Raw genomic sequence first — 22,130 nt, 5'->3', positions numbered from 1 at the left:
ACACCTATAGTCCCAGCTACCTGGGAGTCTGAGGCATGAGAATCCCTTGAACCCGGGAGGCAGAGGTTGCAGTGAGCCAAGATCGCACCACTGCACTGCAGCCTGGTGACAGAGCAAGCCTCCATCTCAAAAAAACAAAAACAACAAAAATTAATTCAAACAGATCATAGACATAAATGTAAGAACTAAAACTATAAAACTTTTAGAAGAAATATTAGTGCCCACAGCTCGGGAAAAGTTTTCTTAAATACGTCCAGAAATGCATAAATTATAAATGTAAAACTCAGTAAATTAGATTTCATCACAAATACAAACTTTTATTCTTCCAAGACAAAGTTACAAAAATGTAACTTGATTTTTGTCATGATTTCATGCATGCATACGTATGGCAAATTTTATCTCATTTTACACTTCAAAGAGTGTGCACCTTGTATACATTGTGCACAGTATACTGAGTGCCAGTTTTTCTGTTCATTATAACTCAGTAAGGTTGTGATAAATGTATATATTTCAAAATGTATACCAAAATATACTACCACAGGTTGTGTACAGACATGCCTTTTGCCTTCTGTCTCACTAACGCTGGGTATTTCTTCATACTGAGCATTTTTCCCAAACTGATAAGCAAATATAAAGCTATCTCACTGTCATTTTAAATTTTTGCTGTGATTAAAAATGAAGTTTAAAATATTCACTTATTTTGGTGTATTTGCATTTCTTTTTTATGAATTATATATATGCTTTGCTCATTTTTATTGGTATGTTTACCTTTTTTCTCATTTATTTCTTTTCATGATAATGCCAGTACATTTTTCCAGACTTTTCCTATGCAAATACACATACTTGTCTTAAAGTATGCAAATACACATACTTTTCTTAAACAAAAAGAGGATCATGCTTTATATTCTATTTTTCAACCCACTTTTTACACTAACATAATGTGACTATCTCTCCACCTAGATAAATGTGCAGCTACATCATAGTTTTAATGGCTATAGCAGCAATTCTTAATGCTGCTTCTTAACTTAAACTATATTTCGGTTTCAGAAAATGGAATGAAGCTCTCCCTCATTTCCAAGGGAGTTAAGAGTAATTTTACAAATCACTTTTTTATTTGCTACAGCATCATAGAAATTATAGCAAATTCTTCTAAGAGTGACAACCAATAATCCTCCTCAGCCTGAATGAAAGAGAACTTTATAAAACTGACTTTTGCTAACTTCTTTCATAGCTGCCCTAGAATAGTGCCCATAACAAAATTTTCAGCTACCCACACTTCACTTGACAAATTATGAAGAGACCAATTTGTTCCCATAAGTCTCCACTCCATTAATAGCCAAGACGAGATGCACTCTGGCAACTAGTGGGCTAGAGTAGAGATGTCTCTTTGTCAAGATCTTAAGAGGAGTAAATCAGCAACCCTTCCTTAAAGTTCAAAAGGAAATATATTGATCAAAATTAAAAGCTGTTCCTCTTAAAGGTCAGACAAAAAAAAGGGTAATGTCCTGTGAGAAACACAATTATTATTCAGTGCAGTGCAATGCTATGACATCGGGGCTGAGAACTTCAAAGTGGCACAGCTTTGGAATGAAAAGTTATGGTTTACCAAGAAATAGTAATCTATCTTCTTTGCCAGTTACTTTTGAATGACACTTAATATCCAGGCTCTGTCACCCAATGGTCTGAAAGACCTTCTCAAATTGGGATCAGTAGAACCTTACTTAAAACCATCATTTCATTCCCTTTTGGACTGTGTTTCAAACAACCCAACCATACAAATGAGGAAATATTCAGGCTGAAGTTTAGATTGACTGACTGACCACACTGGCTTGGATTTTTATGTTTGAAACCACTGATCAGAAACAAAGCTTTGTTTTTGGAAAGAAAAAAATCAGGAATTAGGTTGAAGTAACAAGTCTGTAGCAGCCTGAGCATTTCTAGCAGCTTTTTTCCCCAATGATTAGAAAGCCATTGAGCATTCAGCAAACACTGGGGCCGCCTCTGTGCCCTACATAATTCTGGGTATTGATAAAAATATGAAATTAAGCACACATGTCCACCCGTCATCAGCTGAGTGGATGAAGAGGCATGCATGTGAACAGCTCACTCCCTAGCAAGGCTGATGGGGCTGAGTGTATGAGAAAGCCAATGTCCACTGTAAGCATAAGACTGCAGCAGTGGCTGGGATTGACAGGAGATGGGAGGGGCTCTATGCAGGAGATGGTGTTTCAATATGAGAAGAGGAGGAAACGTGACTATCCAAGCCCACCATCTTTCTACCTCTTGATGCATAACACCAATGCTGAAAATAACTATTGTGCGGGATATTTTTAAATCCCAGTGATTCTTAAAATAAATAGAAGAGGGAAAAGTGCATTTAAGTAGCTAGACTAACGATCACTTTTTGCATAAAGGTGATAAAAGCAATTACACCTTAACAGAAAAGCTCTCAGTTTGTCTAGGGATGTTTCCTCCCCTGATTTAACACTTTATCAAGCTTCACACAAATATTAGATGTTTCCAACAACTACTTACAGCTCATTTGAGAGTGAGAGGACTCTTCCACATGACATGAGCTACCTGAGAGGAAAAAGCCTGATGCATGAGGAGCTGGGTGCCCTTCAGAGCAGGTGCCAAGGTGAGTGGGCAGGTAGGAAACACAGCAGCCCTCCTGGAGGCCCCTCTAGGATGACAAGGACAGGTGCTTTGCAGGAATCAGAGCCACAGTGGTTGAAGCTGAGATGCAAGACTAATAGGCTAAGAGGAACTTAGGCAGACTAGTAAGTGTGACCATCCAACTTGTGGGTTTCCTGGACCTACTGGTCCAGGAAAGCCTCTCCATCTCCGATACCTTCCGCTAAGGGCGGCAACCCAGAGAAGGATCTGGGCTTAATGAAATAGAGCCCCAACTTGGGAGAGGAGGCTTGGTGACCAATATCAAATCCTTTTCTGAGATCTGTGTTTGGAGCGAAGGTGGACAGAATGTTTGGGAAAAGGATGTTGAAAGGAAGGACAGAGGACAACGGAAAACCTGGCCCACCTACAGTGAAGTTTTTGCTGCTGCTGCTGGAAAGTTCATCTTAGAGCTTGTGCTGGTTCCCTGGGGTAGGAGTCGGGGTCCTTCTGCAGACATGGTGATGCCCTGGCCTGACCTTATAATCCTGGGTTATGCAAAAGGTCTGCTGTCAGAGGCCCTGGGTCCTGAAATATCAGAGAAGGAGAGAGAGCTGGACACCTGTGTACTGGGACAAATATATTAAAATAATTGGAAGATGATAGATATCAACCCAATAGTATTAACAGAGCAAAGACTAATTGGTATCCCTCAAGTGGGGAAACAACAAGTAGCACCAAAAATTAAAGATACAATAGGGAAAAAAACTTTCCTTAAATTAAGGCAGAATCAAATCTACACATGGAAAGAATCTTCCAAGCAGACCATATTATAGGAAATTTGATACAAAATAGGCATAACCAAGATGAATCCTCATAAATTACTGATCACCCAAAAAGTTGAGAGAATTCCTTCAGCATTTGAAAAGAAGAAACAAAAAAACATTTACTTAAAAGGCAGATAAATAAAGCCAGGATCATGTTTCTTTATAGCAATATTAAAATCCAGAAATAAAATGGCACAGCATCTATGAGTTTGAGAAAGGGGAAAAAAGTGTAATCCAAAAATCGCAGGCCCAACAAGGTGTGGTTCAAGTATAAAGGTGTGAAACATGCACTCACAGACTCGTAAGAACTCAGGAAATGTATCTCCCATTAGTCCCTTATGAAGAAAGTTTTGATGACAAAGTCGAGCCATTCAAGAATGAATACAGTTATCGTAAAGGACCTCTAGTGAGCGCTGACTCAGTGTTAGACGGAAATTGTGATGGTTGATTCTATGTGTCAACTCAACTAGGCACAGGGTACCCTGATTAAACATGATTTCTGGGTGTCTGGGAAGCTGTTTTCAGATTGACTAGCATTTAAACCAGTGTACTCAGTAACACTGACTGCCCTCCCCATTGCGAGTGGGCACAATCCAATCTGCTGAGGGCCTGAATACAACAAAAGGCAGAAGAAGGAGCAACTCTCAGGTTTTGCTTCCTGCCTGTCTGTTTGAGCTGGGACATCTCATCTCATCGTCTTCTGCCCACAGACTACGATTTACACCATTAGCCCCCCCGGTTCCCGGGCCTTCAGACCGAAACTGAATTACACCACCAGCTTTCCTGAGCCTCCAGCTTGCAAAAGGCAAGTCATGGGACATCTCCATCTCCATATCACATAAGCCAATACCTTATCCTAAGTCTCTGTCTCTCTCTCTCCATATACATACATATATATGAGTTTTTATACATATATACACACACAATAAGTTCTCACTTAGCGTTATCCATAGGTTCTTGGAAACTGCAACTTTAAGCAAAACAACACAAGCAGGTCCTCAAATATGTCATTTCATTCAACGTTATTCTGTTATAACATTGATTAGAAAAAAATTGATTTCATTATACATCATTTCACTTAAAGTCACAGAATATATCTTCTATTAATATATGATATACATATCATATATATAGAACCCTAATATAAAAGCTAAACAATTTTATATATTTTATATCACCATATTATATATACACACAACTTTGGAGACGTGCTATAGTAATGAGGTATGGTTAATGACTGTTATCTTTGAAGACAGCAACAAACAAGGGAGACAGGGAAACGCAATTTTATTTGTTTTTTCCTCTCATACTGTTTTTAACTGAGGTGTAATTTATACATAATACATAGATTTCAATTATACGTTTTCATCAATTTTCACAAATGTATAAACCCATGTAATCACTACCCCGATCAAAAAATATAGAACATTTCCATCTCCCTGGGGAATTTCCCTCAAACCTCTTTCAGTCAATTCCCCAGACCCCAGAAGCAGCCATTGCTCTGATTTTCCACTATCCCTTCTAGATCTTTATGTAAACAGCAACAAATGATGTGTTCTGTTTCTTTCCTTCAAGATATTTTTAAAATGCATCCATTCTGTTGCATATGTCAGTAATTTGTTTTTTACTGTTGAGTAATATTCTGTGGATATACCACAATGTATTTATACATTCTCCTCTTGTCTCCAGCTTTTGCCTCTTAAAAATAAATCTACCGTACACATTCTTGTACGTTGCCATTCCTCTTGGATAATAAACCCCTAGCAGTGGGCTGGCTGGGATATCGTGTAGTTGTACATGTAACTCCATAAGGAATAGCCTAACAGTTTTCAAAGTGGTTATACCATTTTGCCAGAATGCCAGAGGCTCAACATCCTCTCCAACATCCTTAGACTTTTTCACTTTAACCATGCTGGTGGGTCTAAGTATCTCCTTGTGGTTTTAGTGTATGTTGCCATTTCTGATGAGTAATAATGCTGAGCTTTTTATGTTTGGTCAATAAACAGAAACGGTCTGTTCAAAACTGTTTTGCAAATATTTTCACCAAACTTACATTTGCCTTTGAACTTTCTGGAGAATGGCTTTGGAAGAGCAGATAGTTTTAATTTTAACGAATTTATCAATTTTTCAATTTATCTATTTTTTCTCTCTTATAGGTAGTTCTTTCTAATGTCCTTTAAGAAAATTTTGTTTACTGTATGTTCAAGAAGATATTCTTCTAAGTTTCCTTCTGGGAGCTTTATAGTTTTACCTTGAACATTTAGTTTTGTACACATCTTGAATAATTTTTTGTGTAGATTAGGAGTCAGGATTTGTTTATGGGGAGAATTTTATATATGCATACTGAATTGTCTCAACACTGCTTATTAAAAAGACTTTGTTTTCTCCATTAAAACACATCGACATCATTGTTGAAAGTCAATTGACTATATTTATGTAGCTTTATCTTGAGATCTTAAAATCTGTACCACTGATTGATTTGTCTACCCTAAAAATTACCACACAGCTTTCAAAATGTAGTGTTATAAGTCTTGATATCAAGTAGGATAAGTCTTCCAACTTTGTTCAACTTTTTCAAAAAGTTTTAACTACCCTAAGCATCATAGAATGCTTAGAATGTCATATAATTTTATATATTAGCGTTTTCATACAATGTTAAAGTCAGCTTGCTAAATTTTTTTTTAAAGCTGGTATGATTTTGATTGAGACTATGTTGAATCTATACACTAATTTAGGGAGCATGAACATAATAATATTGAATTTGCCAATGTATTAAAATGGCATATCTCTCCATTTATTCATTCTTAATTTCTTTGCTCCATATTCTATAGTGGTCACTGTAAAAATCTAGCACATCTTTTAAACTTATTCCCATGTATTTTGCTTTTAATTCAATTTTATGTAAATGATATTTTATTGTTTGTTGCTAAAACATAGAAGTACAAGTAAGTTTTGCATATTGAACTTGACTTCTGCGGAATTGCTAAATTCACTTCTTCGCTCTAGTAGGTTTTTTCTCCTATAGATTTCTTACAACTCTTTGCATACATTATCATGTCATATAGAAATTAGTTCTACTTCTTCCTTTTTCATCTTTTCTGGGTTTTTTTCTTACCTTATTGTACTGGCTAGGACCTCCCCCATAATGAAATGATGAGGATAGATAGCCTTGTTTCTTGGAGGAAAGCAAGCATTCAGTGTTTTACTGTGTGACGTTCAATGTTTAATGTAGATGTTTGCTGTAGGTTTTCATAAATTCTCTTTATCAGACTGACAAAATTACCTTCAATCTGTCCACAGTCTTTACTAAGAATGTGTTGATTTTCTGCATCTATTGAGATGATCATGTGGGGGTTTTTTTACTCTTATGATATGGTAGCTGATATTGGTTTTCTAATGTTAAACAAACCTTGCATTCTTGGACCAAACAATTGGTCCTTTTCCTATTTGCTGGACTTGCTGATGATTTTTGTGTCACTGTGTATAGGGATATGGGCCTGTACTTTTCTTACATTGTCCTTATCAGGTTCAGCCCTTTGGATTGTCTTTTTTGTTTTGTTTTGTTTGTTTCTATTTTGTTGACTTCTATTTTTATCTCTTTTACAACTTTCTCCTTAGATTGATGTAAACTAGGTCTGCATCTTCTAGCTTCTTAGGTATAACTTTAAATCTTAATATCTTTAAACATTTATAAATTTATAATATAAGCATTTAAAGGTACAAATTTCCCTTTAAGAACTGGTTTAGCGATATTTCACACATACTGTTAACTTTCATTTTTATTGTTATTTTGTTTCAAATATTTTCTTATTTCTCTTCTGATTTCTTCTTTGACCCATTGGTTATTTATGAATGTAGTTTTATTTCCAAAAATTAGGGGATTTTCTATATATTTAATTTCAAAACTTTGAAATTTACTGAGTCTTATTTTACAATTCAGAATATGATCCAGCTTAGGGAATAGTCCACTTGCATTTCATTCAAAGAATTTGGAGGGATTTTCTACAACTCAACTAGGTCAATTTGGATAACACTGTTGTTCAAGCATTCTATATCCTTAATGACTTTTTGCCTTTTTTATTCCATCAGTGATGAAGCTATGGATGCTAAAATCCCAATTTATGACTATTGATTTGTCTATTTCTCTGTTTAGTTTTCTCAGTTTGGGTTCAGGTATTTTTGTTTTTGATTTACTGGCTTCTTTTACAGCTTTATTGTGGTTCAATTAATATACAGTAAACAGGACACATTTAAAGTTACAATTTGATAACTTTTGACATACGTATGCACATGGGGAATCACTACCACAATCAAGATTATGCCCTTGTGTAATCCATGCTTACCTCACTCTTTCCTCAACTCCAGTCATTCACTGATATTCTTTCTGTCACCTTAGTTTTCATTTTCAAGAATTTCATATATATGGAAAAATATAGCATGTTCCCATTCTGTCTGGATTCTTCCACTCTGGAAAATCATTTTGAGATTCATCCCTGTTGTGCATGTACTAATAATTTATTCCTTTTTTATTGAGTATTATTCTACCACATGGGTAAATTGCAATTTCTTTAGCTATTCATTTGCTGATGGACATTTGGGTTGTTTCTAGACTTAAGCTATAACAAATAAAGCTGCTATAGACATTTCTGTACAAGTCTGTGTTGATGTGTACTTTCCTTTCTCTTGGGTAAATATCTAGAAGTGGAATGACGGGCTGCATGGTAGATGTACATTTAACTTTTTTTTTTTTTTTTTTTTTTTTTTTTTTTGCCCAGGCTGGAGTGCAGTGGCACAATCTCCGCTCACTGCAAGCTCCGCTCCCCCAGGTTCACGCCATTCTCCTGCCTCAGCCTCCTGAGTAGCTGGGACTACAGGCGCCCGCCACCACCCCCGGCTAATTTTTTTGTATTTTTAGTAGAGACGGGGTTTCACCGTGTTCGCCACGATGGTCTCGATCTCCTGACCTCGTGATCCGCCCACCTCGGCCTCCCAAAGTGCTGGGATTACAGGCGTGAGCCACCGCGCCCGGCCACATTTAACTTATTTTTAAAACTGCCAATTTTTTCCAAAATGGTTGTATCCTTCCACATTCTTACGAAGCATTACAAGAATTCCAATTGCTCCACATACTTGACAATTAGTAGTCAGTCTTTTGTATTTTTAGCCATTGTAGTGGGTGTGTCGTGATATGTTATTGTGTTTCTAATGGCATTTCCCTAATAACTAATGATGTTAAGTATATTTTCAGGTATTTTCCTGCCACTGATATATAACTTCTTTGGTGAAGAGTCGGTGAAAATCTTTTGTACTTTTTTTAATTGGGTCATTTGTCTTTTTACAATTGAGTGGGAGGAGTTTTCATATAATCTTCATAAAAGTCCTAAGTCAGATACATGTTTTGCAAATATTTTCGTGTAGCCTATGGCCTGCCTTTTCTTTTGAAGAATAAAAATTTTTAATTCTGATAATTTTCTATTTCTATTTGTGTTTGTAATTTGTTCTCTTTGGTACGTACTTAAGAAACCTTTGCCAAACCCAAGTATGAAGATTTTCTCCTATGTTATCTGTTAAAAGCTCTGTCGTTTAACTCTTGCATTTAGGCCTATCATTCATTTCAAGTTTATTTTTGCATATGGCGTGAGGTAAAGATCAAAATTCATTTTTCTGCAAATTGCAATTGCTCTGGCATCATTTAATGGAGAAAAATCTCATTTTCCAACTAAACTGCATTGAGACCATAGGAAATCAGTTGATCAAAAATGTGTATATCTATTTCTCTACTCTTTCTTCTGTTCCATTTATCTAAGTATATATTTATGTCAATGCTATACTTTCTTGATTATTGTGGCTTTATAACAAATTTGAAATCAAACTTTGTTCCTGTTTTCAATGTTGCTTTGGCTCTTCTAGATTCTGTGCATTTCCATATAAATTTTAAAATAAGCTTATAAATATTTAGGAAAAGAAAGCTGCTGAGATTTCTTTGGACTTATGATGAATCTACACATCAATTTGGAGAGAACTGACATCTTACGACTATTGTGTCTTTTGACCCATGAACATGGTTTATATCTCCATTTACTTCTGCCTTCTTTAACACTCTCAGCAATGCTTTAGAGTTTTCATAATTTATATTCTTGCTTTGTTTCTAGTCTTAGGAAGAAAGCATTAATTCTTTCAGGATCAAGTATGGTTTTGCTATAGGCTTTTCGTAGATGTACTTTCATTGATTATCCTTACTGTTTTTTATGTCATTGCTTTCTGCTTTTATCTTCATTATGTCCCTTCTTCTGCTAACTTTAGATTTCATTCGCTTTTTTTTTATATTCTAAAGTAGAAGCATTGATCAGAAGTCAGCAAATTTTTTTCATGAAGATTAGAGGATAATTATTTTAGGTTTTGCTATGCATACAGTTAACCAACTTTATTGTTATAGCATGAAAGCAGTCACAGGCCACGCACAAATGAATCAACATGGCTGTGTTTCAATCAAACTTTATTTACAGAAACAGGCAGCAGGTTGGACTTGGCTCATCTGTTATACTTTGACAACCCCTGGTTTAGATCACTGATTTGAGGCCTTTCTTTTTTTCTGGTATAGACATTTAGTACTATAAAATTTCCTCTAACTATTGCTTTATATGCATTCCACAAATTTTCATATGTCATATTTTCACATTTGTTGAGTTCAAAATGTTTTCTAATTTATTTTATTTCTTCTTTGACTGAAGAAATATTTTAATGTATTATCTAGTTTCTAAATATTTGGGGATTTTCCAGATGTCTTGCTGTGATTAATATTTAACTTAAATCCATTCTGATCACAGAACATGCCTGGCATGGTTTGGATTCTTTTAAATATATTAAGACCTGTTTTATGGAGCAGAATATAAATCTGTTGAGGTTTGTTTTATGGGCCAGAATATAGTTTTTCTTGGCAAATGTTCCCTGTGCACCTAAAATGAATCTCTATTCTGCTCCTGTTGAGTGGAGTGTTCCATAAATGTCAATTAGGTAGTTGATTGATAGTGTTATTCAATTCCTCTATATCATTCCTGATTTTATGTCTACTTTTTCTATCAATTATTGACAGAGAGGTGTGAAATCTTAGGCTGTAACGGTAGATTTGTTTACTTCTCCTTTTAGCTTTATCAGTTTTTGCTTCATGTATTTTGAAGCTCTATTTTTAGGTGCATAAACATTTTTTATTGTTATTTTCCATTGATGTGATGACCTCTTTTTTGTTAGGAAATGGCCTTACTCATCCCTGATACTATTCTTTGCTTATTTTACTTTGTATCTTACAATATAGCTATTCCAGCTTTCTTTTGATTGTTGTTAGCATGGAACACCTTTTTTTCCATCCATGTGCTTTTAATGTACTTGTGATTTTTTTATAAATAGTATTTTTATAATTCTATTTTATCTCCCACAGTCATAGCTATGGCTTTCTTTTGTGTCTTAGTGGTTCCTTCACATTTCATTATATATCTTTATTTTATCACAACCTACCTTCAAGTTATATATTACCACTTTATACATAATATAAGAACATTTATACTCCACCTTCTGGGCTTTGTATTATTTTACTTTTATATACAGTATGTTATAAGCCCCACAGTAACATTTCATTAATTTTACTTTAAACAATCAATTATGTTTTAGAGATTTTTAAAATACAAAAATGTCTTTTCATCTTTTCCACGTGGTTTTGATTTCCCATACTCTTCATTCCTTTGTGTATATTCAGATTTGCCATTGGTATCATGTTTCTTCTTCCTGAAGGACTGTCTCTTAACATAGCCTGCAGCACAGGTCTCTGGTGACAACTTCTTTAAGCTTTTCTATTGTCTGTAAAACTTGTTATTTGGACTCCATTTTGGAAATAGATTATCACTGGCAATATAAATCTAAGTTGACTATTTTTTTTTTTTTTTGCTTTTGATACTTGACAGATATAGATCTTCTGTCTTTTGGATTACATTGTTTCTAGTGAGAAATTTGCTATTATTCTGATTTTTGTTCTCTGTTCACAATGTGCTTTGTGTCTCTTATTGCTTTTAAGATATTCCTTACTACTGGTCTTAAACACTTTGATTTTTATTTGCTTTAGTGCAGTTTTCTTCATGTTTCTTTACTTGAGATTTGTTGAGCTTCTTGCAAATGTGGGCTTAAACTTTTTTATCAGATTAGGAAATGTTTGTCCATTACTTCTTCATATAATTTTTCTGACTCCCCACCCTGCTTCTTTTATGGGCTACAATTACATGGAGGAGAGGTTCCTTGAGGTTGTCCCACATTTCAATGTTGCTCTGTTTCTTTTCAGTTTTTTGTCTTTTTTGGGTTTCATTTGTAATTATTTGTATCGCTATGTCTTCAAGTGCAGTAATCTTTTCTTCTGTAATGTCATATCTGCTGTTTTCATCCCACATCTTTTCCATCCAACTTCTTTTCCAACCAGCACCTTTTCCATCTCAGATACTGTATTTTGCATCTCTAGAAGTTCAATTTGAGCCTTTTTAAAATATTTTCTATGTCTATATTTTCTCGGCCTCAGGGATCAGAAAGCTTATTCTTCAAAGGATCAGATGGTAAACATTTTAGGCTTAAGGAGTCATATATGTTTTTGTCACATTTTTTACAATATTTTTAAAGTTATCTTTAAAATTTTTAAAGAAAAGAAACAACTATTGTTAGCACTCAGACCATACAAAAATAGACTCCAGGCTGGATTTGACCCACAGACCATTACCATTGTTGGAAAACCTTGCTCTGTCTTCTTGAATATAGGAGATACATTTATGACATTTTCAACTCCTTCTATCATCTGTGTCATTTTGAGTCTGCTTATACTGATGGATTGATTGATTGATTGATTGATTCCCTCATTATAGTAATATTTTTCTGATTCTTTGTATACCTGGTAATTTTGGTAATTTTTTGTTTGAGTTGCAAAAATTGTGAATTTTACCTTAACACTTGATTTTTGTATTTCTTCAAATATTCTTGAGCATTGCATTGGAACCCTGTTAAATTGCTTGAAAACATCTTGATCCTTTTGAGGCTTTCATTTAAGATTTTTTTTTTTCTTTTTTGGCAGGACCAAGGTAGTCTTTAACTGACAGCTGATTCTGGCCCACCACTGAGGCAACAACTGAATACTTTATAAACTGAATAAACTGAACATTTTATCCAGTGCCCTGTGCATTGCAATGTTATTTTTACTCTGGCTGGCAGGAATACAATCTATTCCTGGCCCTGCGTGATCATCAAGAATTGTTTCACCTGCTCCTTTCTGGGCCTTGGAAAGTTTCCTCACAGGCGTGTGTTGATCCTTACAAGGCAGAACCTCTAAGGTGAACCCTCTGGGACTCTCTGGTCCCATGAGAATGCAGCATTCTCTCTTCTGTGCTATTTTCTCCTTTCTGATATTCTGCTCTGAGTATCCTAGCTGTCCTGGCCTCCCCAGATTCTCAATTCTATCTCCTCAACCCAGGGAGTCTCCCACGATCTGAGTGACCCCCTTCTCCTCCTAGAAGGTCTCTTAGGGCAGTTCAAGGGCAATCATACCACTCCCTTCATTGTTTTGCTTCACTCGGGGGCCCGAGTGCACTCCAGCAATGCCTGTTGTCCAATGACTGAAAACTGTAACTTCATTTATATTTTTTCTCATTTTGTTGAAGAAGGAGGCTAAATCTGGCCCCTGTTACTCCATCCTGCTCAGTGGTGAAGTCCTGCTTTATGGGTTTTGAAGCTCCAGCATTGGCTTCATTCCAGAATTGCCTGGAAGAACTGACTTCACTTTATTTCAAACTTTTCTCTGCTATTTTTTATGCATGTACCACCTCGATATTTCTTCTAAAACTTAGTAAGGATTGCCTGGCTGGTGGCATTGTGAGTCATTTTAATTTTCTTCTTTATGCTCTCAGCATTTTTTTTTTTTTTGAGATGGAGTCTTTCTCTGTTGCCCAGGCTGGAGTGCAATGGTGAGATCTCAGCTCACTGCAACCTCCACCTCCCAAGTTCAAGCAATTCTCCTGCCTCAGCCTCTTGAGTAGCTGGGATTACAGGTGTGCACCACCACACCCAGCTAATTTTTGTATTTTTAGTAGAGACGGGGTTTCACTATGTTGGTCGCACCCAACCAGAATTTTTTTTTAATTAATGACTGCTACTCTTTTACAAATTAAGATGTGAGCACTCTCATTTATAGTTTTGTTAAAAGATGCAAAATCATTTTGTCATTCCAAAATATAAACAAAACACACAAATAGATTATGGAGTAGAATGCAAGGCCATAAATTGTATCCGCTGCAGGCTACTTCTGACTCTACCCTCGCCTCCTGGAAGCATACCCTTTCCTTTGTGATCGGAGGTGCATCAGCTGAAAAACTCGAGGCGAACTGCCTCTGCTCCTCCAGGGTGGTCTCCTATTCTCACCTGGAAATATGCCTTCCATCTGGCTGTGCACAGGGACCTGTGAGCTCCATAGACTCATCTGGGAAGACCTGCTCCAGTCCTTCCGTACCTTCTTCATGTGTGCAGGCACTGCTGTCCAGGAGTTGACCGCAGTAGAGTCCTCGGTCAGTGTTTGGGGACTTGACTCATACTCTCAGTCTCCAATCCTTACTTGGATTTGACTTTCTTCCATAAAGAAGCACAGCCTGATTCCCACACTCTGCATATGGTTATCATTCCAGCCTCAGTCACTGTTCTTGGGAACAGGTGTCATTTCACTGTTTTCCCTCCAGTTATGTTTAGAGAAACTGTCCATTCTGACAAGCATGTAGATGTTTTATCTGGACTTTGTAACACTTAGATATCAGAACTGTAGGATCATCTTATTTTTCTACATCATATTTAACCTGACTCCGGGCCTCAACTAAACAGGATGTGGGATAAATTCAGTCTCTGTCATTTTAAGAGATGTTTGGATGTAAATGTTTGGGACTTCTGCTGTGTGCCTGGAAAATGGTGAATGATATGTTGATCTATGATTCTGGTCCTTACCATTCTCAATTGCTACCATACCTGTGAGCTCAGAGCTACTCCTTACTGTGCTGTTCCCAAATGAAGTCAGGCCAGGCCATGACACTGTTGTCCCTGGTATCACTATGGCTCTGTACCCGCCCCTTTATGGAGCATGAATGTGAGGCAGTGTCAGCTTCTACAATTTTCACAGATGACGAAACCCCAGGCTCCTTCCCGGTCTCCCTTCTCCAATTCTGTCTCCTCCACCTCTTGAATACTGGCTTCCCCACTAGCACCAACAACCTGAAACATACATTTTTTACTTATCCCTGAGAATGGATAGATGGGGGAAGTGAATACATTCATTTAAGTCCTTGAGAAGCAGACATTAAAACAAGGTGAGACATGCAAGAGAGTTGTTGGAGGAGGGGGCAGGAGAAGAGGAGGAAGTGTTCAGTCGATGACTTAGATCTGACGTCTCTGAAAGGAGAGAGGGAAGGAAGAAGGATTCAAAGTAGAAGAGTCTTGGAATGTAGCACCGTCTCAATGGTTTAGCAAGACCACTGGAAGGACTGAGGCCAAAGTCATCTATTGGAGCCATCCTGCATCTTATGGGGATGGACCTGCCTTGGTATCAGGGCCGTGCTCAGGCATTAGCTGGGAGCAGCCATCAGGGAGTGTAGCCTTAGCGTCAATGCAATAGTGAATCTCATAAGGCCATTGGAATCGAATTCCAAATTGTCCATAGCCTCTGACTTATATTTCCTGTTGGTAAAGGAAGTGTATGGGAAAAGCAGCTGTTGGTTTACAGCTGCTGCAATCACCAAGAAGTGAATCTTGCTGCTTTCACCCCAAGTCATCAGTGCCAATGGCATCAGACATCATACTGACCATTTCTGCCCTCCATAGGAATGACATATGTCAAACAATACTTGACAGACATACTTTGCTTTGTTCAAACAACATGAGCCACAGAAAATTAAACCTGCTCCAATAAAGTAGTTCAGTGTTATTAGCAAGGCCACTAAATGTACTTCTTGGCACATTATCAGCAGAATGTGGCGGCAGTAGTGCCTGCTATTATGAGCATCATAGCTATGAATTTCTTGACTGTTGGCCAATTGTAAGAGCCACTGGAGCATTACAAGATGCAACCAGTATAGTAGTAGGTGGGCATAAGTTCTATGCCTACTTAGATGGAAATCTAGGTTGCATGATGGGTCTTTGAATGTGCTATGGTCTCAATGTTTCTGTTCTCCAAAAAGTCTTATGTTGAATCGTAATCCTCAAAGTGATGGTACTTTCATGAATCAGATTAGTGCCCTTATAAAAGAGACTCCAGAGAGCTACCTAACCCCTTCCACCATGTGAGGATGCAGCAAGACGGCACCGTCTGTGAAGCAGAGTGGGCCGTCCCCAGACACTGAACCTGCTAGCACCTTGATCTTGTATTTTCCCACCTCTATAAATGGAAGAAATAAATTTCTGGGTTTTTTTGTTTTTGTTTTTGCTTTGTTTTTGAGATGGAGTCTCACTCTCTCACCCAGGCTGGAGTGCAGTAGCATGATCTCGGCTCACTACAACCTCCACCTCCCAGATTCAAGTGATTCTCCTGCCCCAGCCTCCCGAGTAGCTGGGATTACAGGCGTGCACCACCATGCCTGATTAATTTTTGAATTTTTAGTAGAGACGTGGTTTCACTGGCCAGGCTGGTCTCAAACTCCTGTCCTCAAGTGATCTGCCCACCTTGGCCTTTCAAAGTGCTGGGATTACAGGTGTGAGCCACCGTGCCCAGCCCTGTCGTTTTTAAGTCACCCAGTTTATAGGATTTTTGTTATAACAACCACAATGAGTAAGACAAAAGGTAAAGCAGATTCAGCCTAATGGACCTTTTTGTCTGCCCTGAGAATTCATGAGGCCACAGTGGCAGAGGCTCAGCCAGCCAGATCACAGGCAGCCTTGCACAACCTCTTCAGAAGTAATTTCCTCATACCCTCCAGCAAATCTCCTAGAGACCCATGCCTCCCTGGGTAAACTAAGGCAGAGGAGTCAAACCAAAACCCAACACCATTCTCTCTATATTCCCCCCCTTCATGTATCAGCTATTGGGCCACATCGCTTCAGATGTGGCCTGCAATAGACATCACTGAAGACCGGATGGGTCTTTGTTTCTGGTGATAAACTGCTCCTTGGCCATTCAAATGCCTCAGTGACAGCTTTCCCCTTTGAAGCCTCTCTGGTCCTCTAGTGCATCTGTGGCCTGCAGCTGGGCCCTGCCTAGGTGAAGGGTGGGGCAGAATAGTCCAAGTAGGGCAGTATGGCTGGAGTAGGGCAGTACAGCCTGAGTGGGGCAGCCCACACGGATTAGCCCAGGGATCTGACCACCTCCTGGCAGAGGCCAGAGGGCAGAATTGATTAATTCCTGGAGACATTTATCAGTGATATACCTGGGAGTCACTTTAACTTGCAGAACTGACAACAGGCTATTTTTAAGACTATTTTTCCTGCTTACTTAATTAGTTCATTTATTCATCGTGTTCCTGCTGAGGTCCTGCTCTGTGTCAAACCCACTACTAGGCACCTGGAATACAAGGACAAACAGAAGCTGTTGAAATTGTTGAAGGGAGGAGCTTGGTCCTGGATTTGGGTCATGAAAGTGGAAAAGAAGGAACTTGGCCCCATTCCCTAGACCCCTGTCCACCAACAAAAAGAAAAAACAAAAGAAAAGAAAAGAAATAATTAAAAATAATAAAAGGAAAAAAAGAAGAAACATGGGTGGATTTGAGAGCTATGTCAGAGGACTAAAACTCAGCCATTTTTACATACTATATGCCAGGCAGGACCAGCTACATGACATGCAGGCCTCATTGCAACATGAAAATGTGGAAACAGTTGTTCCGAAAGCAGGAAAAGTTTTTCCTTCCTTCCTCAGTCTCTCCATCTCTCTGGACTCCAGCACAATTCCAGAAAGATTCAGCAAGGCTAATGGAAGTCCTCAAGCCAAAGTCAAGCAAAGGAAGAAACCTAAATCTTACTGGAATGGGCCTGCCTTAGGGATGCTCACTGGGTGAGCGCAGACCCTCACAGGTGCCTGGGTTCCCATCCTGTGACTCAGAGCCACACTCTCACCCAGGTCTCTGCTGAGCACAGAAAGCACCAGAAGTTGCTGGGCCAAGGGAGACAACTGAGCACCTGAGAATCCATTCTAGAGATGTGGTGGATGGGTGGGACCCCCAGTGCTTGTGCCACTCACATCGGACTTCAGTTACAAAACATGTTCAAAGATAGTATTATGGGCTGGGCACCGTGGCTCACACCTGTAATCCCAACACTTTCAGAGTAAGTTTCAGCAGGAAACTATGGGGATACTCTTGGGACTTAAGGGAGGGTGGATAGAGAAAGTGAGATCTACCTGAGGTGTAAACTCTAAGTAGCTGCTGGGAAGAAGAGGAAGTGGAGCAGAGGAACCTTCCAGCAGAAAGAACAGCATCTGCCAAGGTCTGAAGGTGAGGCAGGAGAAAGCAGGGTACACCTGGGAAACTGCAGCTTCTCTAGCTCAGAGTAATTGAAGTGAAAGAGGGGAGTGGGCAGAAATGAGACTGGACACAGCTAAAAGGGCCATGCAAGGATTTTTTTTATTTATTCTAAAAGCAAGGGAGGAATTCCTAAGATGTTTCAAGCTGGGAAGTGAGATGATCAGGAAATTTCACTATGGGAAAGTCACCTTGTCACACTTGCAGAAGTTGGATTGAAGTTGGGCAAGACTGGAGGCAAGGAAGCCAGTAGGGAAACTGGTACGATCATCCTGGAAAAACAGCCTGGTGGCCTGTGGGATTGGAGAGATAGTAAGAGGGCAAAACTGCAGGATCTGGTGGACAACTGAACATAATAGGTGAAACAGAGGAGGGGGTCATAGAGGATGTTCATGATGTCTGTCCTCATAAACCGTGTGGCTAGTGGTGTCAATTCCCTGACCTAGGCACTGCGGGGAAAGGAGCAGATTGGAGGGGAGGAGGAGAAGAGCTCAGCTTTTCCATCCACTCCTGGAGCTGCTCAGGAGACATCGAGACAGGAATGTTTGGCAGACACTGGGATGTAGGGCTCTGGTGTCAGGTGAGGATTCTGGGCTTAGGTGAGGCACTGAGAATTTTCAGCATACCCCTGGTAATTGCTATGGGTTGTATTGTGTCCCCCAGAAAGATGTTGACATTCTAATCCCCAGTACCTGTGAATGTGACTTCATTTGGAAATAGAGTCTTTGCAGATGACTGAGTTAAGATGAGGTTGTTAAGGTAGGCCCTAACCCAATAGGATCATGTCCTTGAGATAGAGTAAATGTGGATGCAAAGGCAAACATGCGCACAGGGGAGAACGCCATATGACGATGAGGGCAGAGGTTGGGGTGAGGCGTCCACAAGCCAAGGAATGGCAAAGTTGCCAGAAAACTACCGGAAGCTGGAAGAGCCCCAGAAATTAACACAGCAATGAAGCCATGAGAGGGCAGGAGGTCTTTCCAACCATTCAAACGCCCAATGAGGGAACAGCAGCCTCTCTGGTAAGGAAGCACCATCACCCACCCTTCCAAGCAGATGCTGAGATCGCCAAGCTGAAGGGAGACTGGGCCTCAAAAATTCCTTCACTTAAGCCTCCGAGTCATCAGCCTCCTCCGTCATTTCATACTTATTTTCCTTTTCACATCATAACAAAGTTCACTTTAACTTTGAAGTCAGACGCTCTAGTGCTAAAGCACCATAAATACAGTTTCTAGAAGATTACATCCTATCTCATGCTACCTGCTGGGGCTTTTCGTCCCCTTGGGGACCTCACCCTTCTCCTGGCAGTTTTCTCATCTTCTTTTACCCCAAAACCCTGATCTTCCACCTGCTATCTCACTTCCCCCTAGCCTGCCTGCCCTCCCTCCTGCCTGCCCTGGTAATTCCCATCATATATCTCTGTGACTGATGAATAGGAAGTTAATCAGAGTGCAGTCAGCTGTACCTTCGAATCATAGACTCATTTTGAGGTATCTTAATTGAACCGTCTCCCTGGGAAAGATGAACTGTAGATAACAATCAGGAAGGCTTGTGCAAAGGGTAAAGAGATGAGCCTTCTAAAATGAATATAAGTCAAAGTCAGATGACAGGAAACTTAGGTTCACCAAAATCATTCAATCAGCCAGTTATTCACTCAACAAATGTTTACTGTAGGTCCCAGACCAGGTTAGGAGCTGGAGGGTATATCTCCAGGAATATGGGTCTGTGGCTGTCACGCCCTCAAGCTATTTTCTCTGCCTCTACAGGAAGAAAACTGAAGGCCATTCAGGAAAGGATGCAGCTGGAGTGGGCTTCCCTGTGACACCAAAGAAAGAGATGACAGGCTGAGAAAGTGGCCCCAGTGTGAAAACCCTCTCAGCACTGGCTAGCTTCACCTGCCAGAAAGAAGCAAAGGAGATTGCCCAGACACCAGTGGGTTCTTTTCAAAACTGTTTCTCTTTTTTGCCAGACAGAGCTGTCGGGTTACATTTCCCACTCTCCTTGCGGTTGCTTGTATGCATGTTCTGGCCAATGGGAATATGGGCAGGATGGATGGGTGCTCCTCCAGGTCCAACCCACAGAGCCGAGCCTCCCACACAGTCTTCCACCTCCATTTGCACGGCTGTAGGCAGGGTCACAGAGAAGACTGGGGAGGACCCCAAGGCCCTTGGAGGTGGAAGAGCCACCAGAAGGAAGTATTCTTTAGAGCAGAGCCCCCACCCTCCCAACCACTGGCAACTCCACATTGGATGTGAGATGCTAAGCCTTTGAGATTTGGGGGCTGTTATTACAGTAGTTCATCTTCGCTAATTAACACAGAGAATGAAGGGTGGGCTTCAACCCTGGTCTCCACGCTCCCTGCATCTAAAACTCAGTTTCACTGGTGCCAGGTACATTCAGGCCAACCTTCCCCAAATGAGGGCACAGCTGAAGGGCATGACCCACCCAGAGAGGGCTCTGAAAAGCAGTCTCTTCCTCATTGGCAGAAGTTGTGTCCAGGTGAAGCCAAGCCCTGAGCTGCAAATTTTATTCCCAAATATTTCAAAGAGAAAATGAGCCCATTCCACCTCCCTGCTAGAGGAAAGTTAAAAGCAGGGTCTGTAGGCACTGAAGCCAAGGGACTTCTTAGACCCCCTAGGACTCCTGCTCAGGAGTCTCTGGTCATTCAAATTCAGATAAGGACAGAGGCCAAATTCAACTAAAGGTAAATTCCAGCCAGTGTCTATGCTCAGGAAGAATAATTAGCAAAGGCAATCAGGTCCTGTTAATCGTGGAAAAATCACTGGCCCCCTTCAGCAAGTGCATGTATCACCATTCTAGATGTCAGTCCCAGAGAGTGCTAATTTAGCTTGGGCCCCTGCTATGAAATGCAACCCAGCTGATATTCAAACATGCCTAAACATCGTCATTTGCTAATAGTGGCTAATGGCTTTAATCACAGAATAAAACAAATCAATAATTAACCTTAGCAAGTGAAAGTGCAACTAGGATTCAAAAATAATGAATTCGTTAATGGTTCTTGCTGCCATTAGTGCATATATGTCAAGGTAAAGATGCAGAAATGTGCCCATTTGCAAGGAGCTAATCTGTTCATAAATGATCAGATTATGACTTAAATTGGACCTTGTCTTGAAGGAGGGTAATAGGTAACACATCCACCAATTTATCTCTAATGTATTAAGAAAACTATAAGTGGCCGCGCGGCGACTCACACCTGTAATTCCAGCACTTTGGGAGGACGAGGCAGGTGGCTCACAAGGTCAGGAGATCGAGACCATCCTGGCTAACACAGTGAAACCCCGTCTGTACTAAAATTACAAAAAATTAGCCGGGTGTGGTGCTGGGCGCCTGTAGTCTCAGCTACTCTGGAGACAGGCAGGAGAATGGCATGAACCCAGGAGGCAGAGCTTGCAGTGAGCTGAGATCGCGCCACTGCACTCCAGCTTGGGTGACAGAGCCAGACTCCATCTCAAAAAAAAAAAAAGAAAGAAAAAGAAAACTATAAGCTTATACATGAAACCATTTATTTACCACCCTTATCCCCATGATGTGTACTGGGTCTATGCCAGAAGGTGGTGGCAGAGAATGTAGAAGTGACCCCTCAGCTTAAGGAAACCAGGTGCCAGCAGATCACAGAATTACAGCAACATGGCAATGGCTCCAACAGAGGGGTGCTTTAAGGCTGAGCCATACACAGGCAGAGGCACAATGACCTGCCTGGGAAGGCCTAGAAAAGGTCATGCTTCTGACAAAGGAGGGGACAATTGAATTAGGTCTTGAAGGATGGGTAGAAGTTGCCAGAAAGACAAAGAATGAAAGACCAAGAAAACAAAAATTAAGAAAAAGAACGTGATGTGTCCAATCTATTCAAGTATATCCATGTGGCTGCAAAGCCAGGAGCTCTTGGGCACAGGGGGTGACAGGATGGTGAGTCAGAGTGAGCCCAGGTGCAGAGGGCCTTGGGCATTTTGCTGAGGTTCTTTGTTTTGTTTTGTTTTTGTTTTTCTAATAGACAATGAAAGCCACTGAAAGACTGACCCATGAGTAATTAGAAATAAGATATGGCCAGGCATGGTGGCTCACGCCTGTAATCCCAGCACTTTAGGAGGCCAAGGCAGGTGGATCACGAGGTCAGAAGATCGAGACAAGCCTGGCTAATGCAGTGAAACCCCGTCTCTACTAAAAA

At 39.8% G+C, this 22,130-nt stretch overlaps 1 non-coding gene across 1 annotated transcript in view; it reads right to left on the bottom strand.

Moving 5' to 3' along the window:
* The window catches only part of LOC117979007 (uncharacterized), a 299,614-nt gene that overhangs the window by 233,640 nt on the left and 43,844 nt on the right, over positions 1-22,130 (bottom strand). The window lies entirely within an intron of this gene.

The sequence above is a fragment of the Pan paniscus genome, chromosome 12, assembly GCF_029289425.2.
Source record: "Pan paniscus chromosome 12, NHGRI_mPanPan1-v2.0_pri, whole genome shotgun sequence".
Lineage (NCBI taxonomy): Eukaryota > Metazoa > Chordata > Mammalia > Primates > Hominidae > Pan > Pan paniscus.
The sequence above is the reverse complement of the archived record's forward strand: the minus strand, read 5'-3'. Positions and strand labels throughout refer to the sequence as shown.